The 14,349-nt window shown below is 44.1% G+C and overlaps 1 pseudogene; it reads left to right on the forward strand.

The window, feature by feature from the left end:
• The first annotated feature begins 7,243 nt into the window (after positions 1-7,243).
• On the forward strand, positions 7,244-8,507 carry LOC136173579 (non-histone chromosomal protein HMG-14 pseudogene; annotated as a pseudogene).
• The last annotated feature ends 5,842 nt before the right edge of the window (positions 8,508-14,349 follow it).

The following is a 14,349-nucleotide window of genomic DNA, read 5'->3' on the forward strand; positions in this document are numbered from 1 at the left end:
AGGAGAAATTGTGCCCTGATTGCACTGCTCCAGGTGGGGTCCCAGAGACCCAGGAGAAATTGTGCCCTGATTGCACTGCTCCAGGTGGGGTCCCAGAGACCCAGGAGAAATTGTGCACTGTGGGGGGGTGAGATCAGTGATGATCAGTGGACGCAATGTCACCAAGGGTCAAGTCAGCTGAGAGCCCAAAACCTGCCTCCTTCCCAATTTGCAATGGAGATTTATCCATGTGGACCCAACCTATCATGAAAGAATCTTTCCAAGCCAGATAAGAGAAAGTTGTTAGTATGGAAGAGGATCAGAGACACAGGTGGCTGGCTTTGAAGATGCAGAAAAGGGCCACACATGCCAAGACGCTGGAAAAGGTAAGAAAACAGATTCCGTCCTAGAATCTCCAGAAAGGAGCATGATCTTGCTGACACCTTGGTTTTCGCTCAGTGAGACCCATGTCTGACTTCTGATTTCCAGAACTCTCACATAACAACTGGTACAACATTTAGCCAGCCAAGTGTGTGGTCATTTGTTAGAGTCACAATAGAGGAAAAGACTTAAAAAAGAGAGAGAGAGGCATGTGCGGGCACACACACACACTCACATACACACTTTTGTTGTGTGTTTAAAACTGGGTAAGCTATAGGTGACCACAGTAATCATTGGAGGCTGGGCATCAGAGTGTCCACGTCTCCTGCAGGGTTGGAATAGAAAAGTTGGTGTTCTTTATATTTTAAAGGAAATGTGTACTCATGTCTGTATGTTTAAAAAAAGACCATTGTTAAAGGTCTAGTAGTTACATCACTTTGGGACTGTTCGGAGAACCACAGACAGACCAGTGTAATAGAACAGAATACAAGAGAACCGCCCCCACACATTGGTGGGCAGTTGATATAGGCTAGAGGTGTCCTGACAACAGCTGGGATTGAGGGATCATTTCATTAGTAGCCCTGGGACTGGCCTGGGGAGGGGACTGGGCTGGGAAGACAGTGGGTTTTGAGAGTTGAACTGCAGCAGAAGAAAGCTGTCTGTTTGCTCACCCTCAAAACTCCCCACTCCTTAAGAACAAGCTCATTCTGGACTGACAGGCATGACTCTGTCAACTGAAAAAAAGCACAACCTGAAAGTTGAGAATTATGTTTTGTTCAGTGAGCAGTCTGAGGACATAAGCCCAGGACACAGCCTCTCAGATCACTCTGACAGACTGCCCCAAAAAGGTCAAGGAGGAGCCAGGATATATAGGAGTGTTTACAACAAAGACCAGATAGTCTGAAGATCAGAAGATGACTGCTAAAGAAAACCAGACATACAAAGGTAATAAATTTAGCACTTTTCCAGGTGTGGGAAGATGCAAGAGTCTGGACTCACTGCAATCATTCCTTTGATAAGCACCTGTTCTACCTGGGGTCAGAATCCTCTGTTTTCTCATCCTGAGTCTCCTCAAGGTATACCATTGGGAGTGGCTGCAGCAGTTGACTGCTAGATGGTGGGAAGGGTGGCGCATCCTGGCTCCATCCTGACTTCCCTCAGGGTGCACAGGTCGGGGTGGCTGCAAAGTGATGGCTTGATAGCCACAACCTCCTTCGTTTACTGATATGGCAGGCAATAACTTTTTCACTCACAGCTCTACAGGAATAGTGGCAGTTAGAGCTAGGCCAGCACTGACACCTGCCCAGGAAGGCTTTTGGCTCAGAGATTGTCAGGGGGTCCAGGGCTGGGCAGAGGCTCGGGGTGGGGGGAGTTGGTGGTGGGGGACAACTGTCTCCACATCTGGGGTACCTACATGAAGGTCTGGACAGTGATGGGCAGGGAACCTCATCCAAGCACATTTACTGAGCTGGTTCCTCGTTCAGTGGCCAGGTCCCAATCAGAGACCTAGCTGAGTATCTGTTCTGCCTAGGTCTTGCTCTTATGAGGTCAGTGGAATGTCCATTTTACCAAACTATTTTACTTAATTCAAATATGCTAAGCAGTTTGGGTTGCTGAACACCTTATAAGTGGCCAAGCTGGGGTCTGAACTGAGGGCACTGGGGGTTCTTTAGGTCTCCATGCCTCCAACAGCACAGATCAGGGAACACATCCCTCGACGCACCCTCTTTAAGTGGCTGCCTTGATGTCTACAGCCAGCAGAGAGAGGATCCTTCAGGCATCTCCCAGGTCACTGCCTAGAAGAGAAAACAACTGACAGGCTGTCTCAGAAGTTGGGGAGGTTTTCAGGGAGGAGTTGGCTCTGGGGAAAAAATGAAAGTGTTAGTCAATCTGTCGTGTCTGACTCTTTGTGACCTCATGGACTGTAGCCCACCAGGCTCCTCTGTCCATGGGATTTTCCAGGCAAGAATACTGGAGTGGGTTGCATTCCCTTCTCCAGGGATTGCCCCAACCCAGGGATCGAACCTGAATCTCCTGCATTACAGACAGATTCTTAACCATCTGGGGAAAGGACTCGCATTTCAATGCAGACATCCTTTGTTGCCTTCAAAGGAGAAAGGCGGCTCAGAGCAAGGCTGCCCCCACGGGGCCGGCCGGAAGAAGTCCAGAAGAAGCTTGGGGGGATGGGCTCCAGAGTCAGGGGTGACGGAGAGTCACTGGAGGCCACTGGGCGAGGATGGTGTCAAGGTCATTGATGTCCATCTCTCCACCCTCCAAATCTGCCCGCTTACTCAGAGTGCTCTCCTGAGAGGCAGCTGAAAACACAGCCCCCTCCCACCTCCTGACCTCACCCTGTCCCTGTTTGTCGAAAGTGGGAGGAGGTGAGGGTCCAGTTTCCAGGCAGGCTTTAAACACAGGCAGATGAGGGACCTGAGTAGGTCAACAATGAGAGATCACTGAAAGCCTGTTGGTAATTATTTATCACTCGGGGGAGCCCCTTGCATGTGCTAGATGCTATTGGTGGACCCACTTACATAGCCAATGAATCCCCCCACCTCTGGGGGCTGGACAGCACTGAGCTCACCCAGCAGGTGGGGAGACCAGGGCATGGGGGTGTTATGACCTGTCCTGGGTCACACGACTAGTGAGCCTGGCCGCCTGGGCTACATCATGCAACTCTGGCCCAGTGCTCAGAAGGACTTTTCAAAGATGGACGGTGTGGTTGGACCAGACCTCCTGTTCCCATCTTCTTACTGAGGCCAGCAGGCTTCTCAGCCCTGACGTTTGTACATCAAAGAGCAGCAATTCAGCTGACGCCGACTTCTCACTCTTCTAGAAACCTAAACCAGGGAGGAAACTGGAGCGGCCTGCCCCCTGTATTCTCATGGCAGGCTAGACCCTGGCTCCCCACAGAGCTGGGCAGTGTAGCGGGAGGCAAGGTCGGGATTTTGTGTGGAAGTCGGTCTGGTGGGAGGGAGAGGGGTTTGATTAGAAGCTGCATTCTGGGTAACCAGTGTTTTGTCCCCATGATCAGTGGGGACAAGTGGTTGAGGTAGTCATTTATGAGGCAAAGAATGGGAATGTGGGGGGTTCTTCACACAGAATTATCCAGGTAACAACAGAGGCCTCTAGGTGTCTTACTTCCCATGTGTCTCGGTGGCAAAGAATCCTCCTGCCAATTCAGGAGACACAGGAGGGAGATGCGGGTTCGATCCCTGGATTGGGAAGATCCCCTGGAGAAGGAAATGGCAACCCATTCCATTATTCTAGCCTGGGAAATCCCATGGACAGAGGAGCCTGGCGGGCTACAGTCCACGGGGTTGCAAAGGGTCAGACATGACCAAGCACACACATGCCCTAGGTGTTTTATTAAGTCTTGTGAAGAAGGGAGGGGGTTCCTTGCAATAAGCCATTTATTGGAACATGAAAGGGTCAGGGGATGTCTAAACCTTCATGTAGAATTCAACCTTACCAATACTAAACAGATTGTTTGGGATGGATCTGAGAGGGTCAGTAGGATGGAAATGGAAATTCAAGGAGAAAAAAAAATGCACATAAAATTCCTGACTATAAAAGAAAATCTGATTCTTGTCCTTTCAGAGTGGTCAGCAGTGGGGGTCAGATCCTTAGGTTATTTAGATTCAATTGGATACATTTTCAGTTCAGTCCAATCGCTCAGTGTATCTGACACTTTGCGATCCCATGGACTGCAGCACACCAGGCTTCACTCTCACTAACTCCTGGAGCTTACTCAAACTCATGTCCATCGAGGCAGTGATGCCATCCAACCATCTCATGCTCTGTCATCCCCTTCTCCTCCTGCCCTCAATCTTTCCCAGCATCAGGGTGTTTTCCAATGAGTCAGTTCTTCGCATCAGGTGGCCAAAGTATTGGAACTTCAGCTTCAGCATCAGTCTTTCCAATGAATATTCAGGACTGATTTCCTTTAGGATTGACTGGGTGGAGCAGTCCAAGGGACTCTCAAGAGTCTTCTCCAGCACCACAGTTCAAAAGCATCAATTTTTTGGCACTTAGCTTTCTTTATAGTCCAACTCTCACATCCATACACGACTACTGGAAAAACCATAGCTTTGACTAGACAGACCTTTGTTGGCAAAGTAATGTCTCTGCTTTTTAATATGCTGTCTAGGTTGATCATAGATTTTCTTCCAAGAAGCAGGCATCTTTTAATTTCATGGCTGCCATCACCATCTGCAGTGATTTTGAAGCCTCCAAAAATTACCTCTCACTGTTTCCATTGTTTCCCCTTTTATTTGCCATGGAGTGATGGGACTGGATGCCATGATCTTAGTTTTCTGAATGTTGCGTTTTAGGTGATTAAAAATATATGTATTTAAAATGTTATTATTAAAAACATGGTGGATTCCACACTTCACTCGTTAGATGTATGACAGTTGTTTCCATGGCAGCTTAGGCAGTGCAAGGGGGCACCTGGTCTCTCAAAAATATTTTAGAAGTTAGAGAAGTAAAAATGTGAAGACCATTGCCAAGAGTGGATGGGATTTGAGTCTTAAAGGTGACTTTCAAAGGCCTCCAGTAGTGGGGTGGGGATGGGAGGTGTGGGTTTCCCACTGTCAAGAGGGGAGCCCCTCAGTTTAGGAGAGGGTGTGGGGCTGTCAATGGGAGGGGTCTGTCAGTCTGGGAGTCAGCCCTCTGGCCTGCAAGCTGCTGGCAGTTCTTCTGGACAGACTGGCCTAGTGTCCACCTTCCCTCTGCATCCCTAAGGGAAGCAGTATCCTACCCCAGGCGGTGCTCAGCTCTGGCCACACCTTGCACTCATCAGAGGCTCCAGGGAAACCAGGAGTGCTCAGGTCACACTTGGGTCACTCAGGTCTGAACCACTGGGGGCAGGGCCTGGGGCTCCAGAGGATTTTCTTCTGCCAGGAGGTTCCCAGGGGAGCCCAGTGCAGTGCCTCTGCCTAAAAGGATCTGCTGTACCAAGAGCAAACTGTGAGAAAAATGCAGTGTGAGTTCTCCGTTATTAAAGGGACCCCAGCCCTGAAGCCCCACCTCTCCTTTCTCCACCACTCAGATGCAGGCCCTTGATCATCCTGCAGTTGTTTCTGTCCCTCCCTCTGGCCTCTCTCTGCTACCTGTGAGCCTTTCTATCCCCTTATCTCACTTTGTCCTTCTTTGGAGGCTGAAGTGGGCAGAAAGAATTGGCCTCTTTTGGGTTCTAACCAGAAAAAGAAGTCTAATTATGTTGACTTTTGTGTTTGTGTAAAATAATAGGCTGTTTACTCATAGCCTATGAAATGAACTTAAAAAACTTTTTTTCTTCATAGAAGTTCATTTTATTAAATGTCTGATGGCTTGTATCATCCAGAAAATACAGTTTTTATCAATTATCTGCAGAAAATTCACCTGCTTATTTTTCATTTATTCCTAATTTTGAAATTTTTTATTTTTTAATTGCAGTATAGTAGATTTATAATATTATACTAGTTTCAGGGGTACAGCACAGTGGTTCACTAGTTTTAAGGATTATACTCCATTAAACGTTATTATACAATAATGCCTATAATTCCTTGCCTATACAATATAAATATGTTGCTTATCTATTTTATACACAGTAGCTTGTATCTTTTAACCCCATACACCTAATTTGCCCCACCACCCTTCCATCTCTCTTTTGGTAACCACTAGTTTTCCGGGCTTCCCTGATGGCTCAGATGGTGAAGAATTCACCTGCAATGCAGGAGACCTACATTTGATCCCTGGGTTGGGAAGATCCCCTGGAGGAAGACATGGCAACCCATTCCGATAATCTTGCCTTGAGAATCTCCATGGACAGAGGAGCCTGGCCAGCTACAGTCCATAGAGTAGCAGAGTCGGACATGACTGAGTGACTTAGCACAGCACAGCAGTTTGTTTTCTTTTCTTTTTTTTTTTTTTTCCAGTTTGTTTTCTTTATCTGTGTTTTTGTTGCTGTTCAGCTGCTAAGTCATGTCCAGCTCTTTGCGACCCCATGGACTGTAGCCCACCAGGCTCCTCTGTCCATGGGATTATGGGATTCTCCAGGCAAGGATACTGGAGGGTTGCCATTTCCTTCTCCAGGGTATCTTTCCAACCCAGGGATTGAACCCGTGTCTCCTACTTGGCAGGTGAGTTCTTCACTACTGAGCCACTGGAGAAGCTCATCTGGGTAAAATTAGCATATTGCTAATTTACCAAAATTGCAAAAGTAGTGTTGATGTTACACCCCTGAGTGTCCCCTCAGTTCACACAGTCGCTCAGTCATGTCGAACTCTCTGTGACCCCATGGACTGCAGCACACCAGGCCTCCCTGTCCATCGCCAACTCCCAGAGTTTACTCAAACTCATGTCCATTGTGTCAGTGATGCCATCCAACCATCTCATCCTCTGTTGTCCCCTTCTCCTCCTGCCTTCAATCTTTCCCAGCATCAGGGTCTTTTCAAATGAGTCAGTTCTTCGCATCAGGTGGCCAAAGTATTGGAGCTTCCTTCCAATGGATATTCAGGACAGATTTCCTTTAGGGTGGACTGGTTGGATCTCCTTCTTTACTTAAATTCACGAAGCTGCCTTATGTCCTTGAAGATGGTGACCCTGACCATTAAAGTTGTTTCCAGAGGAGAAAATCTGTGAAAGATGAATAACTCAGATTAAATAGTCAAATCTTTCCCTGAAATACAAAATTTATTGATTTCCTTACATATATTAAAATACCTGGTATTATCTATATCAATTTCAAATGACCATAGTGCTGATTTTCCATGCTCCTGTTCAATGAAGCATTTCATTCAAATTCATTACCTGCCTGTTTGTCATGCGGTTTCCTTGTGACTTTTGAGCTCATAGTTTTTCGGGGCACATTGTATAGTTTTCAGTTTTGTCTCAGTTCCTTCAGCTCCATCCAGCCAGTCAACTCAAACAGGATGCTGTCACTAGAAACTTTATCCCAAACGGTAACTATCTGTTTACATCAGAACATTGCTTCTCTTTCATTCCTTTTGTAGGCAAATTTACATAACATAGATACCCTATTGCTTTTAATGTGATTTTTAAAAGACTTGTTTTAACACCCTCGGTCAGTCTCTGTGTGTGAGATCATTCCTTCCAGAATAATTCAATCCCTGTTAAATGCCTTTTCTTCTTTATCTTTTCTGAGTGATTCAACCAGGTGGTTACTTGAAGCACAGCAACCAAGCCCTGAGCGAGGTCATTTCAGGCTGTTGTACTTTCAGGAGAAAGAAGCTTGCTTTTTGTAAAACCAAACCAAAACAAAACAAATACAGAAAAAAAAAACAACGGTGATATATTTCACAATAAAAACATTAATTTAAAAAGCAAGTATGAGTACCTTGTATTAATAACAAGAGAAACAGTATGAGAACTTAAACCGAAGCAACCTACTGGGGGATGTTTTTTAGGAAAAGCACTTTATTTAGGGATCTGTGCAGTGATATCTGAAAATTTTTCTTTCTTGGCATCTTTAGAGGTGTTTTGAGTTGGCTGTGGCTTTTGGTTGCTGCTGTAATTCTGTCTGCTTATAAATGACTGTTTTGGACCCCCGCCGTGGGTCCCAGCAGCTCGGGCGGCGGGAGGCGCGGCAGCGGTCAGGCTACTCAGCTTCGCGAAGGCTCTCGGCGCCCCGCCGCCACGATGCCCAAGAGGAGGGTCCGCTCCGCCGAGGGGGCGGCGAAGGAGGAGCCCAAGAGATCGGCGAGGCTGTCAGCTAAACCGGCTCCTGCAAAAGTGGAAACGAAGCCAAAAAAGGCGGCGGGAAAGGATAAATCTTCAGATAAAAAAGTGCAAACAAAAGGGAAAAGAGGAGCAAAGGGAAAACAGGCGAAGTGGCCAACCAAGAGACTAAAGAAGACTTGCCTGCAGAAAATGGAGAGAATAGAAACGACGAGAGCCCAGAAACGAGGAGAGCCCAGCCTCTGATGAAGCAGAAGAAAAAGAAGCCAAGTCTGATTAATAACCACACACTCAGTCCTGCCAGTGGTCCGTTTCCCTTCTTGTACAATCCAGAGGAATATTTTTATCAACTATTTTGTAAATGCAAGTTCTTTAGTAAGTCTAGAAACATTTTTAAAAAGGAGAGAATCCCACCTTATCCCATTTTTTAAGTGTAAATGCTTTTATTTAAGAGGTGAAATCATTTGCTGGTTGTTTATTTTTTGATACAACCAGAAAATAGTGGGATATTGGATATGGGAGGCTTTGATTGTCTTGGGTGTCAGCTTAATATTCCATAGATGGGGGCTAGCTTTTATATCCTATAATACAAAAGCATACTAAATGGCAGTTTGGAGTCAGTTGTGCATTTAATGTCTTGAACACTTTAAATTACTTCTCTTCCCATATTGTTTTGGTAGAATTATTTCCTACAGCAAACCACTTTTTGATCTTGGCTCTCCTGGTCAGAATTTTGTGCACTATACTATAACATCTTTGGTCGTGGTAGTCCAGTTTTCCTAGTAACTTGGTTAATGTGCTGTGAACGATTGACAGTTTGGGTATGTAGTGTATATGATATTAAATTGTGAATCAGTGGGACTTATGTAACAACATATCAATATTTGAAGATATTGGTACTTGATATCCTGTTAAGGAAAGTTTGCTCCAAATTTTAAGCTGGAAAGTCACTGGAATAACTGTTAAGAATCACAACTACTTGATATTTTAGATTTCTGGTATATATGTGAAGAATTGTGTACAAATTGAAATGTCTGTGTAGTGATCCTCAAAACAACCAATAAAATCTCAGTTATGAAAGAAAAAAAAATTACTGTTTTGGTAGAGTTTTCAGTATCAACTGAACTTGTTTGGGGTGGTTTGGTTATTTAAAGAGTAATGCATCCATAGGATTTTTGATCTGGAATTTTCTAATAATTAAAACCTGTGCCCTGAGGTTCATGTGTTACCTGAACCCTTCTTGATGAGCAGGGGTGGATGGAGGGCCCAGGGAGCTCGAAGGGGCCTGACGGCATGCTGACTGTGAGTCTGCTCAAATGAAAATACCTGCAAAATTCTCTCAAGTTCATTGCACTGAAACTATTGGATTGTTTGAAATTTTATTTGTTGTTGTTGTTCAGTTGCTCCATCGGGTCCAACTCTTTGCGACCCCGTGGACTGCAGCACACCAGGCTTCCCTGTCCTTCACCATCTCCCCAGACTTTGCTCCAACTCATGACCATTGGCTTGCTGATGCATAATACCAAGTAACGTGGAAGTTGACTTTCTTTTTTTAAGGGAGACGTTTCGACTGAAAAATTATGCACAACCTAAAAGTTGAGAGTTATGTTTTATTCAGTGGGAAATTTTAGGACTCCAAGTCCAGGAGACAGCACCTCAAGTAACCCTGAGATAACTGATCTGAGGAGGCAAGGGGAGGAGCCAGGTTACATAGAAATTTTGCAACAAAGGACAGGTAGTCTGAACATCAAAAGATTATTGTTAATTAAAGAAAATCAGCTATCTCAAGTTAAGGAATTTAGCACTTCTCAATATATGGGAAGATGCAAGAGTCTGGGCTCATTGAAATCGTTCCTTTCATATGTGCTTCACCAACCTGAAGCCAGTATCCTGTATTTTCACATCCTGAGCTCCCTTGGGGTTCACTGCAGGCAGTGCCTGTAGTCTGATGGCTACTAGATGGAAAAGACCCTGATGCTGGGAAAGACTGAGGGCAGGAAGAGAAGGGAGTGACAGAGAATGAGATGGTTGGATGGCATCATGGACTCAACACTGAACAACATCGACTCACGACTGAACAAAGATAGCGGGTATTCGTATTTCTGAGCTTCTTTAGGACTCCCTGGCTCACATTGGAGGACTGTGATTGCTGATGACTGTGGTATCCCTGTTTACTGATATGGCAGGAAGGGTTCCATTTCTCAGATGTAAATAGGTGGTTCTTTGACATTTCTGGGGCAAATTGAATATTTACCTCTCTCCATTTTTGTTGTTGTTGTCACCAAGTTTTTTTCTGCTGCAGAATAAAAATGTGTAGATGTTGGTAGACCTCTGGGTCTTTTGCTCTAAGTCCAGATTGGGATCGAAAGAGATTGTGAGTGAGCTGATCTTTATATTCTACTTTTGGTTTCTAGAAGCCCCAGATATCTATGCATGGTGGAGAGTGCAGTTGTATATGAACAACACACATGCACACCTGTTCACACACATGCCCACATGCCCACATGCATATGCAGGTGCATGTTCATGCCCTCACACCTGTACACCCACATGTATGTACACACGCATGCACTTAATTTTACACGTGTACATTTTCTCAAGCATGATATCACACACACACACACACACACACACACACACACACCTGCCATTCTTTGTTTTCTTTTTAGCAGTTCTATCCTCTGGGTCAAGATTTCCCCAGGGAAAGTGGATAAGCTTTCATTTTTTTAGGCTTGTTATTGTTCTTCAGTTGCTAAGTTATGAACTGCAACCCTATGAACTGCAGCACTCTTCCCTGTCCTTCACCATCTCCTGGTGTTTGCTCAAACTCATGTCCATTGAGTCAGTGATGCCATCCAACCATCTCATCCTCTGTCATCCCCTTCTCCTTCTGCCCCCAATCCCTCCCAGCATCAGGGTCTTTTCCAATGAGTCAACTCTTTGCATGAGGTGGCCAAAGTATTGGAGTTTCAGCTTCAGCATCAGTCCTTCCAATGAATATTCAGGGTTGATTTCCTTTAGGATTGACTGTTTGATCTCTTTGCAGTCCAAGGGAATCTCAAGAGTCTTCTTCGACACCACAGTTCAAAAGCATCAATTCTTTGGTGCTCAGCTTTCTTTATAGTCCAACTCTCACATCCATACATGACCACTGGAAAAACCATAGCTTTGACTAGATGGATCTTTGCTGGCAAAGTAATGTCTCTGCTTTTTAATATGCTGTCTAGGTTGATCATAGCTTTTCTTTCAAGGATCAAGTGTCTTTTAATTTCATGGCTGCAGTCACCATTGGTGGTGACTTTGGAGCCCCCAAAAATAAAGTCAGCCACTGTTTCCACTGTTTCTCCATCTATTTCCCACAAAGTGATGGGACCAGATGTCATGATCTTAGTTTTCTGAATGTTGAGCTTTAAGTCAACTTTTTCACTCTCCTCTTTCACTTTCATCAAGAGGCTCTTTAGTTCCTCTTCACTTTCTTCCATAAGGGTGGTGTCATCTGCATATCTGAGTTTATTGTTATTTCTCCCGGCAATCTTGATTCCAGCTTGTGTTTCTTCCAGCCCAGCGTTTCTCATGATGTACTCTGCATATAAGTTAAATAAGCAGGGTGACAATATAAAGCCTTGACATACTCCTTTTCCTATTTGGAACCAGTCTGTTGCTCTATGTCCAGTTCTAACTGTTGCTTCCTGACCTATGCAAGTGCAGGACATAGTAATTCTTTGTTTTAAAACCACTTTGAATTGGGTTTTCTGTTTCTTGCCACCAAAACATCATATGTGTATGTCATCATACATGTGTCATTATACACGTGTGTATGTTAGTCTCTCAGTTGTGTCCAACTCTTTGCAACCCCATGGACTATAGCCCGTGAGGGTCCTCTGACCATGGGACTTCTCAGGCAAGAATACTGGAGTGCATTACCATTCCTTTCTCCAGGGGATCTTCCCCACCTATCAATCGAACCTGGGTCTCCTGCATTGCAGGCAGACTCTTTATAGTCTGAGCAACCACCAGAGAAGCTCAAAGCATATATACAAAATATTTTATTTACACAGGTTTTTTTTTCATATTACGGGCTTAAAAGTGATTGAGGATACTCAGAGAAGAGGCAAAAATTGCCAGCCTATTGCTGTCCAGGCCCAGACTCGGGCAGTACCGCCAGGATTTCACATCCTAACTGGGAAAGGACACCAAAGGCACCCAGCGTGTGCATGAAGCCTGGAGCCAGCTCACTCTAGGAAATGAAGAGCAGGGCATGCCTTCCCGCCCACACACAAAAAGCTGGACTGCTTTTGAGGGTTGTTTGCCTGACCTTGGATGGGGTGGAGTGACAGGTGAGTTAACCCTGAGTCTGTCAGCCATACCCGGATGAGAGAAGGAAGTAGAGAGCTAACAAGCAAAACAACAAGAGCTGTAAGATGATGTTTCAGACCATGGGAGAAAACAAATGCCAGAAAACATTTCCCACAGGTGCAACAAATGGAAGAATGCTCCTGAGGAAATCTAAGTAACAGATCGATTATTGGAGAACTTTAACATGCTGCGTATGCTCTTCAAAGCAACAGAGGAAAGAATAACAGTAGAAACACACACATGCGAAATGGGATTCCATGAAACAAGTGGGCTTCCCTGGTGGCTCGGCGGTAAAGAACCCGCCTGTCAGTTCCATCCCTGGGTCAGGAAGACCCCCTGAAGAGGAAATGACAACCCACTCCAGTATTGTTGCCTGGAAAATCCCATGGACAGAAGGAACCGGGCGAGCTACAGTCCATGGGGTCGCAAAGAGTCAGACATGACTTAGCGGCTAAGTGACAGCAATGTCAACATGAAACAAGCAGCTGTGAATCAAGAAGAATTAGATTTAAAAACAGTCTGATTGGAGATCCTGGAAATTAAAAATTAAGTTAACCTTAAGAATGCATTCCAGTACACATTGGGAACAGACAAATACCATTTGATTCCATTTATACAAGGTACCGAGAATAGTCAAATTCATAAAAGAGCCAGAAAATACATTGGTAGTGACTATACTTAAACTTCACTAAGAATTTGCAGAATTGTTTTGAGATGTGAGAATAAAGGTAATTTTGTTGATTCTTTGTTGTTGCTAATGAAGGACAGTTTAAAAGGTAGCTAGTGTATATTGTTATGGGTCAGTACTTACTAGTACTTCCAAAATTGAATTTGAAAAGCCATGTATTCATTTTTCACTCTTGTAAGTGAAATTTTTTACATTGTAAAGTCATTCTTTACAATGATTTTATTTATTAAAGGGCAGCCAGTTAAAATTTTTACAGGATTGTATGAGCTATTCACACTCTTTAACCTCTGAATAGGATATTAGCTTCCAAAAACACAATGGGGATAAAATATGGAAATTCCTTTTAAGTTTCATTGCCATTAAATGAGAACCCTTATAATTCATATTGCCATGAATTTGACCATTTCCTTTGCATAAAGTAGTTCATTAATCCGGTTCCAATAGGTTCAAACAAAGAAAGACTCCAATGAATGAACATTATTACTGAGTCTTCTTGTAAGTAGTCATAAATAAACCAAAATAGTATCAAATTTAGGTATGAAATTCCACATGTGCAAAGTACTATTAAGGTGATACATTTTTTATGAGATTTTTAAATGTTTGAAGTATTAGAAAGCATAATCTTTAAACATCCTAAAAATATAAAACAAAAAAGGAAGGTATATTGGTAGATTCCAGAGGCCAGAGGGTGGGGGGTGGGATGGGGTTAGTGTTTGATGGGAGCAAAGTTTCAGTTTAAGAAGGTGAAAAAATTGGGGGATGAATGATGGTAAATGTTGCAAACCAGTGTGAACCTACTCAGTAACACTGAACTGTACAGTTAAATATAGCTAAAATAGTATGTTTTACATTGTGTGACTTTTATCACAATAGAAAACATTTTAAATACCTATTGAGATAAACAATTAATAAACTGGATAAGCCCTAAAGTGCTGTGCTGTTCTTAGTCGCTCTGTCATGTCTGACTCTTTGTGACCCCATGAAGCCCCCAGGCTCCTCTGTCCACGGGGATTCTCCAGGCAAGAATACTGGAGTGGGTTGCATGCCTTCCTCCAGGGGATCTTCCCAACTCAGGGATCAAACCCAGCCCTAACACAGATGTAGTTAAAAAGACAATTAGTGAAATAGAAGATTTATGAAAGCATTAATGCTAACAGGCAGAGAGATTTTTTAAAAAAGGAAAAATATGAAAGAGACTTAGATGATGTGTGTGTGTATGTGTGTGTGTGTGTGTGTGTGTGTGTGTGTGGCCAGTCACTTAG

This window comes from Muntiacus reevesi, chromosome 8, assembly GCF_963930625.1.
Source record: "Muntiacus reevesi chromosome 8, mMunRee1.1, whole genome shotgun sequence".
In the NCBI taxonomy this organism is placed as follows: domain Eukaryota; kingdom Metazoa; phylum Chordata; class Mammalia; order Artiodactyla; family Cervidae; genus Muntiacus; species Muntiacus reevesi.